This window comes from Podarcis bocagei (assembly GCF_964188305.1).
Source record: "Podarcis bocagei genome assembly, chromosome: 13".
Lineage (NCBI taxonomy): Eukaryota > Metazoa > Chordata > Lepidosauria > Squamata > Lacertidae > Podarcis > Podarcis bocagei.
In genome coordinates, this window is record NC_138138.1 from 38823829 (window position 1) to 38845681 (window position 21853).

Consider the following 21853-nt stretch of genomic DNA (forward strand, 5'->3'; position numbering starts at 1 on the left):
ACCATGTGGCTGGTTACCAGGGAATTTTGGTGGCCCAAGGTCAGGGAAGATGTGCGGGAGTATGTGAGAGGGTGTGAACAATGCCAAAGAGCCAAGGGGGAGAGGCAGGCGCCGGCTGGTTTATTAGAACCACTGCCCACACCTGAGAGACCGTGGGAAGCAGTGGCAATAGATTTCATGACTGATCTGCCAAGGTCTAGAGGGAAAACAGCCATCATGGTTGTAGTAGACCTGTTAACTAAAATGGCCCACTTCATAGCCTGCTCACATGCGGTTACAGCAGAAGAAACCGCCAAATTGTTTGTAGAGAATGTGTTTAGGTTGCATGGCGCCCCCTTGAGGGTGGTTTCAGACCGAGGGAAACAATTTACTTCCAGGTTCTGGAGGAAGCTCATGAGCTTACTGCATGTAGAGGTTAATTTCTCGACGGCCCGTCATCCTGAAACCAACGGGCAGGCGGAAAGAGCAAATGGGGTTCTCCAACAATATTTGAGGTGTTATGTTAATGACAGAGAGAATGATTGGGTGGAGAAGCTGGCGTTGGCAGAATTTGCCTACAACAATGCAGAGAACGTGTCCACGGGGATGAGCCCCTTTTTGGCTAATCACGGGTGCCATCCCAGAGCCTTCCCAGGGGGGGAGGGGGAGAACTGGAGCGTTCCAGCTGCAGAACAGTTCGTGGAAGAAATGGAAGCGATCCATCGCCAGCTCCAACTCAACTTAAACAGGGCTAAGGAGGAATATAAGAGGCAAGCAGACAAAAACAGAAGGGAAGGTGAAAGCATCAGGGTGGGGGACCAGGTGTGGCTGTCAACCCAAGGGTTGCCATTCAAAGGAGGTTGTAAGAAATTAAGACCCAAAAGGCTGGGTCCGTTTGAAGTCATACAGCAGGTCAATCCAGTGGCTTTCAGGCTCCGGTTACCGAACCACATGAAGCTGCACCCAGTTTTTCACAGGTCGTTGCTGTCACCGTATAGAGGAGACAGTGAGGGGAGGGTCACTAGGGGACCAGCAATGGAGGAGAAGGAACACAGCTACCATGTAGCGGAGATCCTCGATTCCAGGTGGAAGGGAGATCAAGTAGAGTATTTGGTAATGTGGGAAGGGGAACCGGAGTCGGAAAACACCTGGGTTAGGGCAGAGGATGTCAATGACGAGGTTTTAATAGAGACTTTTCATCAGAGGTTCCCACGTAAACCTCAGCCTGTAGCGAGGTTCCGAAGGGAATACTTTGCCACCACCGACGAGGAAGAGGAGTTGGAGGGGTTCCCAGATTCTGAAGAGGAGGAGGATTCAGCTGGCCAGGACGACGATCGATGGAGAGAATTGTTCGAGACGTCAGAAGATGAGGAAGATTCGTTTCGGGGTTTTAGCCCTTCACCTCCCAGGGGGGAGGAATTGGGAGGGGGTGAGGGGGGCCCTGGAGGGGAGGTGGATGTCAGGGAACTGCCATCAGAGCATCAGGTGGTGGAGGGACTCAGGCAGGATGAAAGAGACTCAACTGCTGAAGCAGGGACCAGCAGGGGGAGGAGTGGGTCTCTGAGGGAATGCGAGCAGGAGGGAGGGCTCAGGGAGGCTTCCAGCGAAAACAGTGGGGAGGTATCGGAGTCTCCCATAGGGAGACCCATACCTCGCAGGAAACTGTCACGCCGTGAGTCCAGGAGACGCGTTTCCGTTAAGGAACTTCTTTGTTGGAAACGCTTCCGCAGACAGCCACTGTCGGACTCTACTAGTGACTAGAGCAGACATGTCTGAGGAGCTCCGTCACACACGGAGGTTTGTGGGGGCGCACAAACTCTGAGGGAGCACGTTTTCACGCACAAGCAGCTAATCAAACCCTCACAGTAGCCTTATGAGGACTGCATGCCAGAGGTGGGGATGGGGCTACAAGCAAAAGTGGACAGAACAATTAATGTTAATTTTACCTTTGTGCAGTAAGCTTGTGCTTATGTCCACTCAAATGTCCCTCTCTATCTTCCACTGAGATAAGCAAGAAGCATTATTAGGGTTCAAGGACATATTGCATCCAGGCCAAAACACCCAAGGAGGGTGCAAAGAAGGGCTAGTGAAGGGTGTGGCCCGGGGGGCTGTATCCTGACAACCAGATAAAGATGCCTGGAGGGCCACATTCAGATCCTGGGACGAAGGTTTCCCATTCCTGGTGTATAGGCACAGTAAGAAGTCACAGAAAATTGAATGTTGTGCCATTCCCCTTCCCCCACCCCCTGCTTTTTCATATTTTCTTAGGAGAGGCTGAGAATAAGGAACATAAGAACACAAGCCTGTAAGAACAAGCCAATGGCCCATCTAGTCCAGCATTCTGTTTGCGCAGTGCCTGACCAGATGCCTGGGGGGAAGCTTGCAAGCTGGACATGAGCGCAACAGCACTCTGCCCACCTGCGGTTCCCAGCAAGTGGGATTAGAGGTATAATGAGAACAGAAAGGCAGGTTCCTCTGGAAAGAAATCCTTGTTGGTTAGAGAGATGGGAAACATTGGGAGCCAGGATTCCTGTTTGTAAACAAGCAGGTTTGCCACCTTTTTTCTTTTCTTGCAGGGCTCCTGTCACGTAACAGGCACAAGTTCAATAAATGCTGCCTTTTCCTGTATGGAGCTGCCCTACTGGCATATACCTAACCTGTTGCCTTCACGCTGACTTTAAAAAAAAGGCACAGCAATGAGAGAGAGAGAGAGAGAGAGAGAGAGAGAGAGAGAGAGAGAGAGGGAGGGAGGGAGGGAGGGAGGGAAGGAGGAAGCAGCCTACCTACCAACCTACCTACCTTTGGATGAGTTATACATGGTTCAGTGGGTTAGAGGGGGAAGAAGAAGTTGGGACTCCAGGGTTCTCTGTATGCAAAATGTGGTTTAGAAGGTTCCAAGGATGGGGGAAGCTGAATTTTCAAGTTCTCTTGAGAGAATTGGAACCAAATGGTTTAGAAAAAGATTTTTTGTGGGGTGGGGTGGTGTTATATCCAGCAATCCTGAGTTCTCCAGAAGGAGAACAGGATGTGGCAGGCAGTTTAATCTGCATTGTGCCTGGAGCTGTTGGGGGTCCCACTCGTGTTAAATGGCTAACAAGGGACTGACGGTGCCATAGCAACCACTACCACCTGCCATTTGGGCATCTGACACTGTGTGCTTATGCCTGTGTGATGGTTTACATTATAGGCACAGATCCATGTGTATCTGTGGGTGAGCCACAATATCTGTCCTCAAGTTTGTGCAGAGGTGTTCAGGTCACCACTATGTGCCCATGTGTACGCAGGGAGGAGAGTGGAAGCAGAAAGAGAAGAGATGTTCCGCAGGTCACAGTGTACCTCTACATACGAAGGCACCAAAATGGCAGCGTACATGTGCCTATGAATTTAGGTATATGGTGTGTTATTGTGTGCATGCAACTAATGTGGGCACATGCAGAGAAAGGCAGAGTATGCTACATGAGCTGCAATGTGCGTTTTTCTCCATGTCTGTACAATGATTCCCTTGTGCTGCGTTGATTAACTGGTAGTGTGTAAGTGTGTGAGTGCATGTGGGTATGGCAGAGAAAGAGACGGAGGGTACCTGCACTGGACAGTCTGTCATGGTTATATGGCACTGTGTACATGATGTACACAAGCCAAATTTAAATATATATGCTTTATAATACAAGCAGATTTATATGTATTCATGGAGGATAAGGCTATCTGTGGCTACCAGCCAAGATAGCTATGCTCTGCTTCCATTATCAGAGGCAGTAATGCTTCTGAATACCGGTAGCTGGAAGCCACAGGAGGAGAGAGTGCTCCTGGGCTCAGGTTTAACTCATGGGTTTCCCACAGGCATTTGGTTGGCCAATGTGAGAACAGGATGCTGGACTAGTTGGGCCATTGGCCTGATCCATAAGGCTCTTCCTATGTTCTAATGTTTGTTTACATCAGATCACTAAAAGAACCTAAATGTGCAAATTCAGGCATCTCTAGCCCTGAGTCACCACCACCATTGATTTTAACCCACTAGTACTTATTTTCCACAGAAATACGGAATGACTGCCCGCACCCATTCACCCACCTACGCATCCATCCTGGAACTATTTGTTAATACTGCTTAATTTCCCGTCTTACTTCCCGTCTTACTTAAATCTTCCCTCGCTGTCTCGTAGTCCTTAGTCTAGAACATGGAATCACTGTGAAATGTTAAAATGTTTGTGAGCAGGAAGAAACAGAAATATCCAGCAGTCAGGCCTAGCCTTTAATTGTGCTCTCAAAGGCTGGTCAAATCCTGCTGTTCCAAGGAGGAAATCTCCAAGAGATTCATCCGAGAGCTTTCCCTCCACATCCCCAGGATATGGGGGGATTTCCAGAGGCTGAGATTTGCTTATTAAATGGTTGGTCAGGGACTGGCAGGATGAAGGATGTGGGAATCAAATTAGATGTAAAGGATAAGAGCAGGGATGGAGGGTGGGGGGGAGAGAAGTGAGAGAAAGTATAAGAGAAAAGGCCTGAGGAATCCTAGCTCCTGGCTGCTACTGGAACATGGGAAGCCAAATTATATAAAGTCAGCCCATTGGTCCATTGATCTCAGTACTGTTTACTCTGACAAGCAGCAGCATTCCAGGATTTCAGACAGGAGTCTTTCCCAGTCCTAACCGGAGATGTGAGGGATTCAATCCGTGGCCTTCTGGATGCAAAGCATATGAATCAACCCAGACCCTTTGATCATCCTCTTTTTCATGTGCCTCCTCCGTTAGAGGTTCAGAGGGTGGCAACACAAGAATAGGCCTCTTCTGGGGTGGCGTCCCATTTGTGGAATGCTCTCCCTAGGGATGCTTACCTGGCGCCTTCATTGCATATCTTTAGGTGCCAGGTAAAAACATTCCTCTTCTTCTTGGCCTTTGGCCAATTAAATAATCTATGGCCTTTTTAACTATGTGGGTTTATTGTTTTCATTTGTTACTATGTTATGTAGTTTTGTGTTGCATAGAAATTGCGTAGAAGAGGGAATTATTGCAGGCAGTGTTTTTCCCAACTGTGCATGAAAAGCTATACCTATCCAAGTTTTCTCTTCTCCATAGCTACTCAGGAAAGAGGAGTCCTGTCCTCCTTGGCATCTGGTCTATTCTACCTTTTATATGCAACTTAGGTGTCCTGATCATTGGCACACATTCACAAACATGATTTTCCTTACAGATGTTACTTTCAGACTACTGCCTGTTAGCGCTGTTGAGGTTTTACTTTTTTGCAGTTAGGTAGACATAGAATTAAACAGAGGTTCTCTAAAAACATAATTCAGCAGTGCCCTTCTCCATGGCCAAGATCCTTCTATCTGTATACTCAAAGCAAGTCCCATTTAGCAAAGATCATCAGCAACATCGATTAAAAGTTTCCTCCTCAGTCTATTTTATTTCTTCTTCTGTTAGTAGATTGGTTGTTAATTTCCATTTAACTCTGTTCCCCTCGGTGGGATGGTATTTCCCCCCTTTTATCATTCTGCTATTTTGTTATAAAATAAAGAAGAGGAAGGAAAATAATGGAAGAAAACCAGTAATTCACACATAAACAGGCACACGGTGAATTTAAGGTGAATCAATCACTAACCATGCTGTACAGGATACAATAAAACAGTGACTGCAATCAGGAAGCTTCACATTAAAGGCACAATAACCCTTAAAAGTCTCAATAGCACTTTGCCTGTCATTACTGGATTACAACCTGGCACTGCAATTATATTTCATTCCCCCCACCCTCCAAATCACCACAAATCAGGTCTGAAGGGAAAACAGGGGAAGGCTTTGCAAGAAGAACTTAACTGACAATTTAAAAATGACACTGGGTGGACTCCTTACAAAAAGTGAGTGAGGAAAGGACAGTGATTCCACAGAAAATTCTAGTGTGAATGCAACTTCCGTCTTGGGTGCCAAACAAGAGATAACATTTTGATAGGTGCAGGTTCTTTTACCCCTGCAACATGAAGAGCTGCACAGCCCTTAAAAGTACAAGAGTACCACCTTCCTTTGCATCTAGTCATCCTGCTCCAGCATCATCCTGTTGGTGAGAGCTTCTCACACCTGAAAAGAAGCATCTCTAACCTGCCAAACTCCACCTATATTCCAGAGAAGCCTGAAATAATGGCCAGCACACATGCACACATCTTTCTCAGTTGTGACAAATAAATAGATAAACCTACTAGACCTCATTCCCCTTCCACGAGATCGCTGCTGACCTTTCTCCCAGGTGACACAACTCAGAACCACTATTTCTCTCACATTCGCTGCATTTTTCTCCTTCTCCAGAATGCTCACTAGGTCTCATGCTTGTCAGTTAAGCACCCTGAGCCTTCAGCATCCCTCTCCTTTGCTGCAACCACTAACCCTCTCTCTCCTCCCAGAGGCTTCAGAAGCCGTGGCTCCCCTCTGAACTATAAAACAACGCTGAGGTTATGACATTCTGGCAAAATGCCAGGACTAGTCGCCCAGATAAGCTTCCCTAGGCAGTGGGATTAGAGGCTTCATTAGGGATGGATTTCTTGCCCGAACCCAACCAAAGTGACTCGTTAGAAATAATGAGAAAGCCAGCCAGAGCCCAGAGAAGAGAGAGACACTCAAGAGAGAATGGTTTAAGGGAGGGTATTTTCTTCTCTAGGGAGCCCCTGTTCTAATCTGGGACCAGCTGACTTTAGACTCCCATCCTCCAGCCCCATCATTGGTCACCTGGGTCAGGTCGGAGCAAGATAAATTGGTAGCAGCTCCAACATGACACTCAAGTCCTTGAGCCCTGGCAATTTATTATTCATTAAAAGCAGTGCGAGGCAATCACCTTGGATAGAGACATCTGTCTGCATTTATGAGGCAGCCCAGCAGTGGAAAGCATCCAGCACCTGGGAGAAAGAGTGGGTGGGTGGAAGGTGCAGATGGATGGATGGATGGATGGATGGATGGATGGATGGATGGATGGATGGACTCAGTTGTATTCTTAGTAATAATAAGGTTTAACTATGATAGAGAGCACATTTCAAGTGTTCAGTGTATTTCCCATATACATGATCTCAACATTCCTTTAAAAAGCTTTGAAAGATTGGCCAGTCTTATGATCCTCATACTGCAGACCACAGGTTTGAGGCTGAGGGAAGTGTTGCTCCTCCTATTACTGGCCACCAACTTCACGAAAGCAGTTCACTATGCGGCAACCACAATCACATGGAGCAACTGAAAACAGTCATTGTGTAACATATCAAGTGGGCATCAACAAGGTGACTTGACATTTCACAGGACTTAGCTCCAGAGTCTGTTTTCAGTGGCTGGGTTTGAACCTAGACAATTATAAAGCCATCAGAAAAATAAGTGCATTGAAACATGCACAGAGTGCATTTTCTTCCACAGCACACTGAGCAACAACAAGCCACAGATCTGGGATTAGGACTTCCAAGACAGAGGGCATGACTTCTACTCTGGCCCTGGCCCAAGAGTCCTTCATTTTACAAATTAAGCAATGAGGTGGATGGCTTAGATAGGCGAGTGGAGAAAGAAACACAAGGTTAGGCAGTTCTGAAAACGGTCTGAAATGGAGTAGGATGCAGGGGTGAAGACACCTTCTTTTCACCCCACTAAAGTTTGCTAATGCACCCTGTACATTCCCCTGCTTCTTCCCGGATAAGCCCTAGCCAAAAAGCTTGCCTGGCCTGTGCATAAGCAGGGCGTAATTACTTGTTAATTAAGAGCCTAACAAGATGAGCAGATGGTTTGAGAGAATCCATCACAAGCCCTGCCGTTCTCTGAAGAGAAGAAAAGGTTACGCTGTGAGAGCTGGAGGGGGAAGAAAGACAGAGGGGAACCCAGGAGTCCTGCTTCTCACCATCCTCTCTTATAGTTCACTAGATCTGCCACCACCTAATCCTTCCTCAGCCTTTCCCTGTTACATAAACCAGTGGCAAGACAGGAGTGAGCCTGAACAGACAGGTATGGAGGTCTAGCAAAACATTTTTTGCCCATGTTTCTCACTGAGCTCAGAGTTGCAGTATAATAGTAAGATAATCCCATTAATTCTGGAAAGGAAGGGGGAGACCATAACTCTGTTTTTAGTTCTAAGCTATTATACCACATTCCTCAGCCCTCAAGAACTCACAGATCCAGTTTCGGCCAAACTATTCCTGAAAACCCAGAAGTCCCAGCATCTGGTGTTCCCCAGTTCTACTCGTTCCCTCTTTCAGAAAACCCAGACTGGCAAGAGAATAAGAGTGTGTGTCAATAAACTCAGGTTAGGGAGGAAGGCGTGATCTGCTCCTAGTGGCCCCTGCTGGGCTCAGTCAGACACCACCGCTTTGCTTTTCAACTTGTCAGGGGCTTTATTTTTTAAAGCCAGGTTGACTCCTTGCTCCCTGAGGATGGTTTTGGGATGGAGAGAAAAGCTTCCCTGCTGGGTAGGGAAAATGAGGGCTTAGAGAGAGGTGGGGGGAAGAGGAGGTGTTAAAGAGATCAGAGCAGTGACAGACCCATGGCATTGTAGGCACCCTCATTTAAAAATGAATGTACAACGTGCTGTTCAGGTCTTTAAAATGTTCTTTTACTTCATAATCCTGTTTTGCAAAGGGGCTCCTGAGGGTGAGAAATGGTATTTAGCTCAAATATGCAGGTTTTGAACCATCTCTAAACCCCATGGTCTCTCCTCTGCACACAGCACCACTAGTCTGTGGAGCAAACACTTTTACCTGACCACAATCCCTCCTTGTCATTTCTCTGCCCCTTCCCAGCTCCTTGTCTTGGTGCTCCCACAATGCCCCCCCTCCTAGCTCTCTCCAGGACCCTCCTTGGCTGCCATGCGGCTATTTTACTAAGGTGAATGATATGTGTCTTTGGAGTCATTCAAGGTAGGAGTGCATGAGCTTTAGTATTCCTTGTTGGGCAGAAGGGAACATCAGTTATGTTGCTTAAAACCTTGCATACTCTTATGCACGTCAGTCTAGACATTGTCATCCTGTATCCTAGAGTTGAAGTGCAGAAAAAAAGGATCAAAATTCATTAGGAGGTTAGAGCATCTTCTCTATTGGGAAAGGCCAAAGCTTTTGAGATTTTTAGTTTTGGAGGGAAGAACTATGAAGAAGGGACAGGAAAGAGGTTTATAAAATTAGATGCAGTGTAGTAAAGTACTGTACAGTAACTGGATAGAGTGAAGTAATTGTTTTTTCCTTCCTCAATCTCATAATACTAGTTCACATGGGCCATCAATGAAACTGATGGGCAGCAGAGTCGGGACAGACAAGAGAAAGTGGTTCTTTCCACAATGTATAATTAATTCATGGAATTTGCTGCCAGAGGATGTGGTGTGATGGCCACTTGCTTGGAAGGCTTTAATGGGGGATTAGACAAATGCATGGAGAATAAATCTATCAATGGCTACCGGTTACGGTGGCTATATGGAACATATTCCGAGGCAATGTGCCACAGAATAAATAGTTATTGCCAGACAATGGCAGAAAATATCTACCGCCTTCATGCTCAGTCTGTGAGGCTCCTGAAGGCATCTGATAGGCCATTACAAGAAGCAAGATGCTGGACAAAGTGGATCTTTGTTCTGATCCAATAGGGCTCTACGGGCAGCCAGGGTCAGAGGTGCCTTAGTGTGAAATTCCAAGATTTGATGCCCAATAGTCACATGAACCATGCCAGACTCTACCCTTTTCAATGTCTGTTGATTAGTAACTAAATGTGCCCTTATGTGTAGGTTTGCTCATCAGCCCGATTCCCTCTCCCCTTCATTTATCCTGCTCTGATATAATCTTCAACCTGCAAAGGATATATAAAGCCAGGGAATGTTCAATTACCAAGGTAGGAATGAGATGCAGAGGGGGGACTTCACACAGGAGAGACTGATGATATTGCATACTGTTGTTGGGAAAGGATGCAGAGCAGTGTAGAAAGCAAATCTCACAAATTGGTCCAGAGCCAGATCTTTGGCTTCAGGGCTCTGGTTTGGGTTAATTAGCATATGCAAACTAGCAACAGGCAGATTTTTTCTCAGTTTCCCCAAGGAGATACAGCAAAGATCTTCCTCCACTCTCACCCGCCTCACTGTAGCAAGGAGTCACTGAATTTTGTCTTTGTTTCTGAATTTCTTGTAAACATCCCCCTGGGCTCACAGCAAGCCACTGATCCAATCTTCGCCTTAAAACAGGAATCTTTCTAAGGCAGACAGTGACAGCCAGGCCAGGCCTCGTCCTACATTCAACTCAAGAAGAAATGAAGGTGACGGCAAGAGGAGACAACAGAATATGTCTGGTTACTTGCTGAAGGCAGAAAACTCCTACAGGGGACAGCGGCTCTGGCCTGATACTTGTAAAATTAGACAGTACCAGACCTTCTACCCTAGGAGGTACCAGCTCAATCCAATTTGGCACCCTGTTTGTTAGCTGGAGGCTGATCCACAACCATAATGAACAGTGCTGGCTTCCTCTTTGTGCCAGATCACTGGCTATTTCCTGCTTTCAGCTCTTGGGTCAAGGCATAAACCTTTGTCTTTGACCACAGAGCCATGATCTGGGCATGCAGTGAGAAATCTCCCAATGATAATATTACAATGTCAGGGTGAATACTGTTGCTATTCACCCCAGTTAACAAAAAAACAAACCTGGAAGAATATGTGCCTCAGCTCAGGAAAGGAGAAGCAAACCAGTTCCAAATAAATGAAGTAAAATTGAAATCAAATAAATCTAAAGGGAAGGTTTACAAAATGTTAGAACACCACTATAGGGTGAGGCATGAGTGAAAACAGAGATAGCCTCATTGAAATTGGTCACAATATGAGCATTTCTACACAGGGGCTGTATAGCAGAGAAGTATATGCACAAACTCCCAATATTTTTTTTAAAAAATGATTTATTTATTTTTAAAACCCATTAACTTTTTAAGTTCATGGTGGTAGGGTGGTTTGCTGGGAGAGTTGTATGCCATTTGTCACTAACTACGAGACCAAAGCAAATTCCAGTAAACACCATGAGACTCCACAAGCTCATTCCACAATTTTTATTTTTATTTTGATAACAGGAGTAGATGCTCTATTTGGTTAAACCACTGCATTTTCTCCAGGCAAAAAGTAGTACACTTGCTCAGAAAAAGCAACAGAAGTGAAACCTTGGGGAAGATGTCTGCAAGGACAAAGGGGTGTTTACCAAGTACTGCAATGACTGTGTAAGAAAAGCTCTGAGGGACAACTTAGAGGCGTGTATGCATTAAGCTGCAAATCATCTCATGTGACCCTGCACTGTGTAGATCATTCATCCCCAACCTGGTGCCCTCCAGATGTTTTGGATCACAATACCCATTATTCATGGGCATTGCCAAGGGAGGGCAGGGGAACAGCTGCCACCCTAAATCAATCAAAATCAATACAAATCTGAGGTTCTGCTCCCCCAAACAAAAGTCTGCCCCCCTCTACAAAAATCCTGGCTATGCCCATGCCATTATCCTTCAGCCATTCCTTCTTCGCCACAGCTTTCCAACCAGCAATTGTTCCCTCGCTTTTTCATCCATCCATTTGTCTCTCTTTCCCTCACTTGTCCAGGCATCCACACAGAAGAAAACATTAGGGTTCAGAGACCCACCTTAGGACTAACAGTTCTCATATCCAGGCTGCAGGCCTGGAGTGCAGTAAGATGCAGGTGAAACTTGCTGCTTCTCCTTGTCCCTGCTATGTAGTGCTTTCTCATTGCTGCTGCTGCTGCAGCAGCATCCTTCTTCCTGATTTCAGATTGGGAAACTCAGTTGGATTCAGCAAAGTGAAAACAGGTAGCCCAACACCAGGCCTCTGGAATAGCTTGCCCTTGAGGCATTCTCAGAGGAACAGAAATTGAATTTCGGATGGCATGAATCTGCTTAAATTCCAAACAAACAAACAAACAAGTCCTCCAAGCAAACTAGGCAGCTACATGTGCTCATAGGCCAGGATATGAGCTTTGAAGGCAGAAAACAATTTCACATACATATACACGTGGCAGTTTACAAAGACCAGTTACTGATCCTGTAGGATATTCCTCCTGTAGGATCTTCAGCTTTCCCATATGACAGAGCTTGCTGGCTAGAGCCACATGGAGCTATTTGGCCTGTTCTCTAATACTACATGTCTACTGCGGAAGCTGTCCACGTTGCAGAGGATTTTCAGTACATCCTATGACGCACAATCAGTTCACACAGTGCATTAGCCAGGCCTGGGGTGGCCTCACTGGTGGTGAGCCTGAGTGGAGAGCATGACCAAGAACACAATTCATATATCTTGTGGCTCTGCATGGCAGGAGAAGGTGGGCAATGATGAGCAAGCTGTTACAGAAAGACATGCCTGCCCTTACTAATCTTATGTGAGAGAATCCTGACAAACTTCTGGAAAGAAACGACAGCAGAATACAATCTGAAAGAAGTTTCTCTATGATGGCATGTTGCACATTATGTGTTTAGAGATAGGTGTGAGCCAAGGGGCTTCCAAATTCACTGTACTCAAGGCCCCAGGAAATATCTGGACGGCCTGATGACGATCTGCCTATATAGCGACATCATGGAGCATGGTGCTTAATAGCACAAGAGAACAAGTCTCTGCCCCAAGTAGCTTATAATCTAAAATCTGACATAAGGGAGAGGAGAGGCCTTTTACTGCAAATGTTAAATTGTGAGCACCTTGGGACGGAAACCCGTCCACTTCAATTTTGTAAAGCGCCATGTACTTAAGTTTCACCACAGGAGGATATGGAGGCTAAGGGGTTATGCCAAAGGCTTCATGGAAGAGGTCCTCTGCCACGTCTCCCACTAACCATTCTCTACACACCCTTCCTTTCTTTCGATCCACGTACTCCAATGCTTACAACCAGCCACCAGTCCTTAACATGTAAGCACACGTGACTCCCACTAAACAGGTTCTTCTTCCCTTGAACCCCTTTCCTTCTTTCTTTTCTTTTGCTCTTTGTCTCGTCTCTCCCCCCCCCCTTTTCTGATTTAATCTCCAGGATCTCCACACTTCTTGGCTGCATGATGCCAAGTTATTATCAGCTCAGAGACAGAAAATGATTCCCTCAGTCATTCTCTCCCTGCTGATGCAGCTGAACATTGCAGTTATTTCGTAGAGAGCCTGGCGATGAGGGGTGGGATTCCCGTACAAATAGCTGCTGCTGTCTCCCCAGAGTTAGCTGCATCTCAGCTCCCTGGAAGCCTCCAGGTGCAAATGAGAATGAAACTCAGCTCAGTTACACACTAGTCTGCAACACCACTAAAATCACACACATTTGGGTATAGTGGCACCTTAGTCCCATCAGACACATACAAAGAAATCACAGCAGACACAATGATGTACTAGATAAGGTCTCTCTTTGAAGAGGTGTCTACTACGCACCTCAATGTGACTGCGGGAATATATGTAAACACAAATATGTAGCACACGTGTTCCCAATACCTATTTCATGCCTAGAAAATGGCTGTGGAAATGACCATATGCAGTATACACAAATACAGCCTCCGAATATACCAGCCGCATAAAGGCATCATCCATCAAAATTACACAATACGGGCACAGAAAATAACTTTGGGGAAGAACACACTCACACATCAGTACTACTGCAAACATTTCATAATATACCACAAATACCATCATAATGGTCACACACATTTACAGCAGCATGGTGGCTATAAGAAAACAGCCAGAAATGCATCACAGCCACGCAACACCAAGACACACAATGACACCTAGACAACATACATGCTACCAATGTAACAAATGCACAGGAATTTATAGCAAAACACACACAGTCACAAAATCAAGCCATAACACAGCCCTCATGTTAAAAGTATGATATCAAATCAGCCACTGTGTGAGGATCCAGGATAGCTGTTGAGAAACAGGACTTTACTTGACAAGTTACTTCAAGGCAAGCTGCTCCCAGTGTCTTTCATTTTTGCATTAAGAAACTTGGTTATAACCCAAGATTGCGCTACGCAACCTTTTGACCAACGTTTCAAGGCGCAAAGACAGGTTACAAAACTGTAAAGCACACAAAAATACAATTGCAAACACACACACACCAACCAGCAGCTAAAGATTTTTTCCACGTACAGCACATTTCAGCCAATGCAGACTTGAATAAATGAGGCTTCAGAGGTTTGGGGGAATTGGGTGAGAGAGACCAGCAGCAACGAGGCTCTATGAATCTCTGTGGGTGGGAAGTTTCCAAGGTGTGGGATCGCCACTGAGAAAGCCCTCCCCCTTCATATTAATCAGCCGGATGGGTCTCAAGCACTGCTCTTAAGGCTTGGTCAGGCTGAAGGCTGCAGGCTGCAGGTGTGTAGCTAGCTAGCTCTGCAAGGGCTAATGAGCCTTTAGGACAGAGGGTGGATGAACTGTCTCTCCTATGGCTTGATAGTGTCCTTGCCCTGTTCCTTCTCAGACCTTCTCTTTTGCCCAGTAAAGGCTTTGACCTCCTGTGACAGGACATCTAGAACAGCCTTTCCCAACCCGGAGCCTTCCAGATACCATTTGTGCCCAGGCTGGGGAAGGCTGATGCAGAAAGAGCATCTGGTGATGTAGCAGTGACAAAAGCAGATGGGCTGCCCCCGCAATCTGCCTCTGCTCGTTTTGCTGGCTCACGGGCCATGAGTGATGCCTTTTCACCTTTGAACATCGTCCTATGGACTTTTCTATGGCAGGGTAGCTCACTCAGCTGAACCATAAGTCTGATTTTTCTTCCCCTACCTTTTTAAAATCCCATGCCTTTTAAAGTCTTCTGATGCCCTCAAGCCCATAGCCCTCTCACCCTTCTCCCCATCCTGTCGTGCGCTACCCTGAATCAGGACGGCTCCTTTTCATTTCCCCCTCTTGCTTTCGGAGCGTTCAGTGACTAGTGTTAATTTTCATGCTGACTGCAGCCCTGACAGGTGGCAAGTCCCATGGGAGGCCTGCAGCAAACCCACGAGGTGCCAACGCCTCCCTGGTATGCAGCGGGCGAGACCCGCAAGCCATGCCACTGCTTAATTTAGCTTTCATATCAAATTGGGAAATCAGCGGAAAAGCTACAACATAAACAGGCCCGAAGTCCCAAGGGGAGCCCGTTAAATTAACCCAGTATGCTACAGGCTGGCTTCTGTAAAATACCCCAGGCTGAGATAACAGAGGAAGGCTTGTGGGAGTTGAAGGAGGGGGAGGAATAACTCAGGTTTGGGACTATGGCAGTGGGGAAGGAGGAGGAGCTATGATTAGAACTGGCCCATAATCTAGACGGATGGGACTTTTGTCCCGGACGCACTGGCTCTGCAGAGGTTCCAAACAGCCAGCTGCCACTGCTGCGGCAGGCACAGGGCTGTGAGTTCAACCCTTTTCAGCCGCCTTGCAGTTGTGAAATTAGAGTGCCACCCAGTGGCTGCGACCTGCAGTGACGTCCCTAATTTCCATTCTGGTCATTGCCCCGTATTTTCCAGCGCCACAGAGAAAGAATTGCCACTTCAGTGGAGATGGTGAGGCTGGGATGGGGCAGAATCCAGGAAAGCTTCTCACTGACACAGATCAGATTGTTTAGATCCAATTACTGACATGAAAATGCATTTTTAAACGTAATAAAACTGAACAGGGAGCTAGTTTGGAGTGCTACCCATTCACATTCCCCCATAACATGCCCTTGCCCTACCCCCACCCCAAACAATGAATTGGCAATGGAGCAATCCCAGGTGGCTGGATGAATCCAGCCTTTCTCCTTAATTGATAAGGTTCCTTGCCAACGCAGGTGGGCAAGAAGCCTGCATTTGAACAACAAGGGTGAAGTCATTGTCTGGCCTACACACTGGGAATGGGGACCAAGGCATATTTTTGCCCTTTGGCAGAAGAAGGAATGCTAGATTAAACAAGTTACCGTATTTTTCGCACCATAGGGCGCACCGGACCATAGGGCGCACCCAGTTTTAAGGGGGGGGAAATCAAGGGAAAAAAATATTTTCCCCCCCAGCCCCAAAGAGCAGCGTACAGGCTGCACACAACCTCTCCCTGCCAGAGGGGTTGTGCGCAGCTATGGAAGAAGGCAAGGCAGCGAGCGGGATGGATCCCGCTCGCTGTTTTGGCTTCCCCTTTAGCCCCGTGCAGCCTCTCCTTGCCGGGAAAGGCTGTGTGGGGCTAAAGAAGCCATAGCCCCGTGCAGCCTCTCCTTACCCAAGGGGTCGGGCGCAGCTATGGAAGAAGGCATGGCAGTGAGCGGGATCTATCCCGCTCGCTGTTTTGGCTTCCCCTTTAGCCCCGTGCAGCCTCTCCTTGCCGGAGGGGTTGCGCGCAGCTATGGCACAAGCCTGCATTCGCTCTATAGGACGCACACACATTTCCCCTCAATTTTTGGAGAGGAAAAACTGCGTCCAATAGAGCGAAAAATACGGTAAACTAGGGAAATTCAGAAGGAGAGTAGCAAAGGGGGCAAAAGGAAGTCCACATGGCCAACTTTGGAGGGGAGAGATCTCCTGCAAACGTAGATGACTCTGGAGTGGAACACAGGCTTGGGAAGACCTTCACCAGAAACCGTAAAGAGCCACTGCCAATCAGAATAGAGAATACTGGGCTCGATGGACCAATGGCCTGATCCGGTATAAGGCAACTTCCTATGTTCCTACTGAGACAGCAGCAGGAGCTGGAGCCACTAGCCTGCTGCCAGCACCTGACATCCTTGGGCAGCTGCCAGGTCCCCTGTGCAGGGATCCCAATGTAGATGTCCACCCTCTCAGTGTCCTTTGAGGGACTTTGAGCAACAAAAGGCTAGATCGAGCCACTCTGCTCTCAACCCAACGTTGCTCTGGAGCATTGTGGGAAAACTAAAGGGCTGAGAGACCCAGTTGCCCGCAACTGCTTGGAAGGGATACAGGCTCCTAAGCTTGCCAGGGCTCACTGACAGAGGTAGGGGCTTACCAGAGGATTGTTTGCCCAGGACTCTCCTCAAAGCTAGCGATCACTGATGTGTGAAACTGCCATTGACTCATTTAGTTTAGTACTGTATACTATTGACTCCCAGCAGCTTGCCAAGGTCTCAAGACACTAGAAGCTGAACCGCAGAATGTCTGCATGAAAAGCAGGAGTTCTACCACTAAGACATCACCAGCAGTCCTTAGGAAAACCTCCTAAATTAACTCAGTATGTTACAGGCTGGTTTCAAAAAAACCACTGTATGTTGAGATAACTGGGGAGGGCTTTTAAAACTTGGAAGGGATTGATCTTTACCTTAAAAGAGGGAATTTGGGTCCCACTCACACAAGCACACATACACAAATCAGTTGCATTGGAAGGTAACTACTGGAGCATGAGTATAAACTAGAAATTGTATTTTATTTTGTTCAGCAACTTTGTTCTGTATTCCTCTTACTCTTTATCCAACCGGTCATTCCTATCCTAACAAAACTCTTCTTTGGTTTACCCTAATTGGACAAAAAAAGCGCATTGTGCTCATGAAGTAGGACACTGAGGTAAGCTGTCAGCTTTAGGGTACTGACTCTACGGAGATACCGATTCTTTATCTAATGGTCACATGCTTGAAAGGGCTCTGGGACTGAGGCAGGCACTGTTGCAGTTCCCCACAAGTACAAATTTTGAGAGAAATTTGCTTGCAGCTTGGGATAGATGAGGCTGGGCACATACCTGATGCCCAGGTGTGAGTAAGTGGGAATTCACTGGTGCTGATTTGGCAATACAGAAAGCCTGGCCAAGGGTATCAGAAGAGTTTGTCACATTTGTGCAGCAGTGGGATTGGAGCTAGTGTCGGGAAAGACTGCTTTAAGAGGAAAGTCTCTCTCTCTCTCTCTCTCTCTCTCTCACACACACACACACACACACACACACACACACACACATGATTCTATGAATACACGCAAATACATCCCTACACCTGCTCTTCAGGAATTATTATTTGCACACAGCCTTGGGTGTGAAGCACTATTTCAGCTCCTTGCTCTGCCATGAAGCTCACTGTGTGACCTTGGGAAAGACACAGTCTCTCAGCCTAACAACTTGGCTTCACAGGGCTGTTGTTATGAGCTGACAACTGCAAATCCCATCCTACGTTGAAAAGTGTTACAGGCATTATAAATAAGAGAAAGCTGAGGCTGAGCTGAAAGGAAAAGCCCAAGATGGAAAGCAAACCACCCTGGCAAATTATTTGTGCAGGTCTTTTGACTAGCCAGGTGGCTTCTAACCAAGGAGGAACTGCCCCACTCCACAACTATCTTTGCTAAGACTCAACTCCTCGCCGCCACCTGCATCTAGCTTCAAGACCTGGTTTGTTAGCAGATATAAAGAAGCAACTTCATGATTCAAACCAGTGGGCAGTCCAATGCAGTAATGTCTGTCCCGACATGTTAGGCAGGGTTACCCAATATTTTTGACAAGAGATGATGGGGACTTTACACAAGTAAAGCAGGTGCCACAACCACTGAGCTATGGCCCTTCTGGAAAGTTAGGGTTGCTGCCTTGCTCTGGCAGTTCCTGGAACCTTTCTTAGCTGCACCAGAGAGAAAAATTCAATAAGTAAAAGCATTCCTCATGCTGAGAGGAGCCTCACCTATTGAATTTCTGGCTGACATGCAGCTGTTTTAAGGCACCAGAGCCTTGCCAGAAGAAATGTAAAAAAAGGCTGCATGACTCCCAAATTGTTTTTTTTAGCATTCAGGAACTTGACACCTCTCAACCTGCCAGAAAGGTTCTTCACCTCTGTTCTCAGAGGCAGCTCAAGACAGACAATGCAAAAATGCCACCCAGGTGAAAAGCACATTGAGTAAACTAAATCATTGCCAGTTTCCTGCCTTTTAATGGTACCCTAAAGTGTGGCACAACCTTGGACTTCATAACTGTTGGGTTATCCCCATGTGCTGTAACAAACATATAGTAGCACCTGCCCTCGTTCAAAAGGTAGGAGTCTGGTGACACGTTGATGTGACCCTGAAGTGCCATAGCCTGTGTTGCCTCTACTGTGGTGCCCCCTGCTGATGCCCTCCAACTTCTCAAGCTGCTGTTTCTCTTCTTCCTTGCCCTTTCAGCGCTGACTTACTATCGTACAGCATCCAACTGTCACTGTCACCAGCAGCCAGCAGCTTCAGCTGCCCGCCACCAGAACCTGCCGGTGCGCTGCCTGCCTTGTCACATTATGGGATGCGACCCTCCCGCTCGACTGCACACAGCAAGTTTCTGGCTGAGCCGTGGCAGCCGGCAGGCTTCGGGACATGCTTGTTAGCAATTTATGATCCTGCTGAGGATAGATGGCAGCCTGCAGGGCTGGGATTCAAAGGAAACTGGGATTGCTGTAATCTCAGAGACACAAGGCGGGGGTGGGGCAGTGGAGAGAGCGCTGTACCAAGGCCAAAGCAGTAGGGAGTCCTGTAGTGTGGATATCTGGCCAAGGCGAAGCACTGGTGCAAAACACAGGAGCTGCTGGGGTTGGGAACTGGTTTCCCAGGGAGCAAGTTTTGTCTCTACTTGGCAGCCCTTGGATAAAAGTTTCAACAGATTTTAAGAACTCTTTTTGTTTGTTTCTTAAGCAGGCTTGTAAGTTATTTACCAAGTTGCTTACGGCAAGTTAGAATCCCCTTCACTTTTGCAAACAAAAAGAAAATGGTTGGTGTTTGTTATTCTTAACAGAACTAAATCTAGCTATGCCTGGACAGGCAGATTGCAGCAGAGAGAGAGAAGCAAGGCAGGACCACCCTATCAACTCTGCTGAGAAACCAACTCCATCAGGCTATCCCTCTCCCCCAACTATCATTCAGTCACATCCATTCCATCAGGTTTCAGCAGAGGGAGAGATGGGCTTGTCTCCTCTTCTGCTTGAACCATTTCTATTCCAGCTGGTTATTGTAAGAACTTTGCAATTTAGAACTAAAGTCTGAGTTTGCATTTTTTTTCTTCTTCCCTCGCAATCTCTTCTTTCGTGCCATGACTTTGTAATCCCGAGATCAGGGACTCTCCTATTTCTGATCTTTGTAAGCCACTCTGGGAACCTTTTCGGCTGAAAGGCCAGGTAAATATGTGCTGATTAAGTCATTAAATAAATAAATATTGTTGATATCTAGGAACAATTATGGGCTTTTTAGCAAAACTGGGTAGTGGTGTTATTTTAAAGAATGGCATGTGCCACTGCTGAATGTCGGGTTTTCCCATGAATCTTTTAAATTCAGTTTGTAATAAAATGAACGTAAGAAGAGCCTGGATCAGGCCAATGACACATTGAGTCTAGGAGCCTTTTTCTCACAGTGGCCAACCAGATGCCCGAAAGGAGCCGAGTGTAACAGCACTCTCCCGCTCCACGGAGTTCCTGCAATTGGCATTCAGAGGACTACTGCCTCCAACAGTGTACATTCAGGTTTCTGTTGACACAAGGCTCTGAACTGAGACCTGAGTGTACACTGTTTGTACAGTGGAGAGGGCTCAGTAAGTATGAAAATTGGGGAACTCAATTGGGAGTTTCAATTTAAAATGTTGGGAGTGTATGCAAGAATAAGCAAAATCCACATGAATATAATGGACTAGGGTGGGTGAAAGGAGCTTATGCTGTGATTGAAGTATTGCTTTTGCCCTTTTATTTTATTTTCACCTAGTTGAGTATGCACTCAGTGACACAGGAGATTGCACAGTAAGGCTGTCACCTTTCTTTGTCTTGACAAGGACTTCTCATGTGTTTGACAGTAAAAAATCCAGATATTCTACAGTGGCATTGCCATGCAGCTGTTAAAGGCATACACCTTGAGGCGGTGGGCCTTTTGCTGCTCTCTCCTGCCATTTTTAAACCACTCAAGAGCAAGTGGATTTTGCTATTTTATCCTTTAACCAGTGTGTGTGTGTGTATTTTGCTTTACACCTTAGGATCTAGAGGACTCTGACAACTCTGACTTGGCTAGATTTATTATTGCTTGTAAGCCGCTCTGAGCCCGGCCTTGGCTGGGGAGGGCAGGGTATAAATAAAAATTATTATTATTATTATTATTATTATTATTATTATTATTATTATTAGATTAACCCCCCAAAACCTGACTCTGCCACTGCCAGATCTGTACTTGGCTCCACATCCAGCCACCATTTTTTTATTTCAAAAGTTGGCGATGCCAAAAACTTTGTGTGTTCCCACTGCCCCTGACACAAAAGTAGGGATTTTATAGTTCAAGTTGTCCTCTCCTTGAAAGCTTCTTATATTTTCTCAGCCACACCCATATTGGCTGGGTTCTGGGGAAATCTCTTTCAGTAAAAGGATATTACATATAATAACATCTCCTCATACTTCTTGAATTCCTTGAGAGTTTGGTCAAAAATCCAAAATACAGAATTAGTGCAACTTTGTCAGCAGAATCTTCTAAAGTTCTCTACTCACACAGAGGCATAATCATTCGTAGCTGACTAAGTGAGCTGCTTCAATGTAAACTCACCATGTAAGTACAGTACTCCTTCTCTAGCAGGCAAGTCACGTCAGTCCCTATGTCCTGCTGAAATCCAGTGGATAACCTTTTGAATAAGAAAAGGGGAGAAAGGTGAATGAGGTACTAACAGGCGCACTCCTATGTAATCCCTCAAAATTGAGCCCCATTGGAATCAATGGTGATTACGCCCAGGTAAGTGCAGCATAAGCTAGGCAACTGTAGGAAAGGAGACTATTTGTGACTATTTTTATTTGGTTTTGTTTTACGTGGTGGAAAATGACATAGTTGAAGTCATACTTAATTCTGTCTTCCAAGAATGGTTGGGACTAGAAATCATAGAATTGTAGACGCAAAAGGGACGCTGAGGATCATCTAGTCCAATCCCCTGCAATGCAGAAATATGTAGCTGCCCCATATGGGGATCAAAACTGCAACCTCTGTGATATCAGCACCATACACTAACCAACAGAGCTATCCAGGCAATTAATTCCTAA

The 21853-nt window shown here is 46.3% G+C and overlaps 1 protein-coding gene across 4 annotated transcripts in view; it reads right to left on the reverse strand.

Moving 5' to 3' along the window:
- Nucleotides 1–21853, reverse strand: part of KDELR1 (KDEL endoplasmic reticulum protein retention receptor 1) — a 130292-nt gene that overhangs the window by 106574 nt on the left and 1865 nt on the right. For all 4 annotated transcript variants that reach the window (XM_081167173.1, XM_081167174.1, XM_081167176.1 and 1 more), the window contains exon 2: nt 21369–21444. The gene's annotated coding sequence lies outside the window, so the exon portion shown is untranslated. The remainder of the gene's footprint in view (nt 1–21368; nt 21445–21853) is intronic.